Raw genomic sequence first — 4,569 nt, 5'->3', positions numbered from 1 at the left:
CAACTGATTCCTGCAATGAAGGAGCTAGCTTATATTGAAAGGATGATCAGGTTGATCCAATAGCCATTGGAGTTTAAAAAAATGAAGGAAGATCTTATTTCAACATAGATGACAGGAAGGAGTCAACAACTGAAGAGAATTACACAGATGCACAGATAATGGAGAAATCCATTCCGTTCTTCAGCCTGTTACACACGAACAACAGAAGGATATTCAGGCCTTTGACCCTGTTACACCAGAATAGGATGAGGCTGTTCAGCCCCTGGAGCTGAATGTATATTTATAGGAGGAGGCCAATCAGCCCCTTGAATCTATAACACTGGCCCCAGAGTAGGCGATGCGGCTCCAGTATCCAATGACACAGCAACAGGATCAGTCCATTCAGACATCTCAAGTCCGTAACATAGGAACTGTAAGCGGTCACACAGAAACTGGAGGTTTGTTACACTGGGATAACAGGAGGCCATTCAGACCCACCGAGTCTGTTGCAAGAGAATTGGATAAGGATAAAAACTATTTGAGACTTATTTCATGAGAAAGGAGGAAGTAATTCAGACACGTGTCTGTTGTATGGGATCAAGAGAAGACCAATCGCTCCCTTGGTCCCATCTCTGGGATACATGAGGAGACCGTTCAGTATCTCCACCGATTATGGAGGAATATAAGAAGTCCCATCAGCCCCTCAAAATGTTACACAGTAACGGGAAGATTCCATAATCCCCCACGCCTCTAACGCATCAACAGGAGGTGGTCATTCTGGCCTTGGAGATGACAACACGGGAACGCCAGAAAGACTTCCTCCCATCGATTTTGTACACCAGCAGAATGATGAGTCCAGTCAGCCACACATACCGCTTATGTAGCAATTGGAGCACATCTCTTCAAACCCTTTTGCCCATCAAACAGGAATTCAAAGAAAACGTAAAGGTTTTAGAAAGGGAAGAACTTATAATAACTGAATACATTAGGGAGTAAAATGTAACAATAAAGTATTGTAATTTAAGCCAAATTATTCGAATCCATTGTTGTGGACATTTTCAAACGTAATCCACAATTCATCGGAGTCAACATGGTTTTGCAAAGGATAAATCATGATTGAAGTGTTTTTTTGATTTATTTAAAGATGTAACAAACAAGGTGAATAGTGGGAATCCTGGAAATGGAATATATCTGGTCTTCGTGAAGGATTCAGATATGTCACTTCTCCAAAGAGTGAGTGTTAAGATCAGACAGCATGGGTTTAGGAGTAATTTATTGGCTTGGATGGAGGATTGGTTAACCAACAAAATGCAGTCAGATGAATAAACTGTGTCAATTTCTGTGGAAAATGCAATTTGTTGGGCGCCATAGATTTCAGTTCTCATGCGTCAACCACTTGTGATCGACATTATTACTCGGTTGACGGGATAGAAAATACTATAGGTACATTTTCAGATGACACTAACATTGGTGGGAAATTACTTCGGAATGATGATGCAAGAGATTTGAAAACTATATGCATAGATTTGGTGAATGGGCAAACATTTGGCAATGAAAATTAAAGTGGATAAATATAGGGTTATTCAAGTTGGCCAGCCTAATAAAAAGGCAAATTATTATCTAAATGGAGAGAAACTTCAAAGTGCTTAGGTGCAGAGGGATCTGGGTGTCTGCTTGCATATCACAGAAAACTTGCTTGTGGGGACTTGATGTAATGAGGAATGCAAGCATAATTTCATCGTTTATTTGTAAAAGAATAGAGTAGAAAGGTTGCTGTAACTATGCAAGGCATTAGTGAGGCTGGAACTGCAGTACAGTTTGGGTGTCCTGCAGAATGAGGTATTTCCATTGGAGGCAATTCAGAAGAGCTTCATTAGATTGATTCCATATTTGAAGTGTTTGTCTTATGAAGAGAAATTGAGCAGTTTAGGCCTATACTCTCGAGTTTATAAGAATGAAAGGAGAGCTCATTGAGGTCTGTAAAATGCTAAACGTAATTGAAAGTGCAGCTGTGGAGTGGATATGTTTTCATGTGGCGCAATTTACAATAAGAGACTACAGTTTGAGGATCGAGAGATAGCAGGGATGTCGAACAGAGGCCGCGATGACATCAGCCATGATTGTATTCCATGGCGGAGTAGGTTCGAAGGGTTGGATTCCTGACTGATGCTCCTCGTTCATATTCAGCTTTACGACTGTGTTACACATTAATGGGGGAGGATTATGTATCAAACAGGAAGCAGGCACTCCGGATAAATCAGTCTAAATCAGTTTGACAGAACGTCACCACTGGAGTCACACAGTGACCAGTGCTGGGTCCTCAACTATTTACAGTCAATGTCAATGATCAGGAGGACGGAACAGATATACAGATACTGAGTTTGGTCATGTTGCTGTGATAAGCAAGCGATTAAATATTAAGAGAGGGTGGAGGGTCTACAGATAGATACAACGAGGTAAAGGCAATGGAGAATAATTTGGCAGCTGCAATGTAACATCATATAATCTGTCATTTCATTTACAGGAATAATGCAAGGCAGTATGTTACTGAAATGGAGAGGGATTACAGGGATTAATGATACTGTGTACTAGGGGGTTCACTCAGACCCGTTCAGACATGGGAGGTTTTGCTCCATCCCTGATCATCTGCTCCTTGATGCTCCAAGTGACCCCATTGCTCTCCGTACACATGGAATGTTTTGAAGTGTTTGGTTGATGATGGGGGATGCTATTTTCAAACGTGTATCAAGGGGATGGCCTTTATCCAAGATACATTCATTCCTTTCGACATGGAGATCTGATGACGATGGGAAGGGCTGCCTGCTTGTGAATGAAGAGGCTGTGGCTGCAGTGTGGACAGGGATATTCACCAACATGATATACTGTGATGTGCACGCTGCAAGATTAATACAGGGAGTGCTCCTTCAGTTCCTCTACCTCTCCCCATTGACACGGCTACTCCGCAGATGCCATGTACACCATCGGGAATCCCACTCTGCTGAATACACCCGGCAGCTCCCTGCTGAGGGAGAAACAATGTATTTACCTCATCCACCATATATATCCTCCGTCACTGAATGGTTACATTGATGGCAACATACTGGGAGATGATGTATATGTCACCCAGTCCTGTTTGAAAAGTTCCAGAACATAGAAGCTGAATGAAACTGTGACCCGACCAGCCACTGGCAGCACCATTCTCTCCCTGGTGTGGAGCTGTAGGACGTGTTAAAGAAGGTGACACCGCTCTGTGACCAGCTCCTTGTTCAGTCAGGGCCCCTCACACTCTGCTCCTGGGTTAAGTGGAGCTTGGGAAGCTGTTCCTGGAAAATCCGGGGTGGACACAGCAGATCCCTTTCCCCCCACACACTCACTCCGTGGTTTCAGAGCGTCACCTCTCTGCCGAATCTGCTCCATTTGTTGTTCTTGTTGCAGACCCAGATGTTGTAACTACAGTCCCCATGCTCCATCCAGTGTTGGGACACCTAATCCTCAGGTCTCCCTGAATGTCTGAAGTAGCTCACAGCACAATCTCTAGCAAACCATCCCCAGCTGCTGCACTAACTTTTCAATAACAGGAGTCAGTTAGAAACCCCTCGTCTATAAGTGTTGTGGACCAGACCAGATTCCTGCAAAATATTTTAAGAAGGCCGCTTAGACCCAAACCTTTCCTTATTTTGAATATAGATGTGAAGTGTGCTTTCCAAAATATTTTGTGATTGGTCAAACCAATCGGCATTAAGCAAAGTATAATCTATTTAAATGATTTAGTTAAAATACAATCAAAGAAAAGAACATTTCAAGATGGCTTATATGTTGGAACACTTACACAAACAATAGATACCGTACCTTCTTGGTATACACTGCTCGGCACAAAGGTATATTCAAATACAGATCCTTACATGCAGTTTTCTGATCCAAGAGAAATCAACATCAACAGAGATCTGAGAGAGAAAAGCAGCTGGGGATCATGTTTTGAAACTTCCAACCATTCTGGGACCCGAACAGCTTCTGAATGCTGCAGCTAAAAACAAAATGAGAAACCCTGGTCTGGGAGAGCTGGCCACTGCCCTTCCATTGTTACCACCGTTTTAAAAAAACCTAAATGCTTTCTCAGTTATTTACTTAAACTGTTTTCAGACACAGTTCTGAACCTCTGCCTTTAAAACGTCTCTTTAAAAAAACCCAAGGGAATATAACCTTTTTACAGTGATAGTATTCTCACAACTCCACATTTAATAAAATGATCCATCAATATACAAAAAGGGATTCATTTTAGATCTCCTAATCTTCCTCTATTAGCAGACTGAAATGCATATACTTTACATTGACTCTGAGCATACAAATGTTCCAAGCTCGATTCCATTTCAGTCATTTTACTCCTGCCACAGAATGCCTTTTGTCTTCCTTCATCCAAGTCTCCACAACGTGTCAAAACTTACTTTTTCTCGCCCTGTCAACTTTATAATTTCAAATTGAATGGCAGCAAGAATAAACTCAATAAAAACAGACTGGTATTTTTCTCCCTAAACTTCTCCACAAACTTTAAGGGGTCAAGATCAGTGATAAAGATTTGTCTCATGTATGTTA

The sequence above is a fragment of the Chiloscyllium punctatum genome, chromosome 21 (assembly GCF_047496795.1).
Source record: "Chiloscyllium punctatum isolate Juve2018m chromosome 21, sChiPun1.3, whole genome shotgun sequence".
Classification (NCBI taxonomy): domain Eukaryota; kingdom Metazoa; phylum Chordata; class Chondrichthyes; order Orectolobiformes; family Hemiscylliidae; genus Chiloscyllium; species Chiloscyllium punctatum.
The sequence above is the reverse complement of the archived record's forward strand: the minus strand, read 5'-3'. Positions refer to the sequence as shown.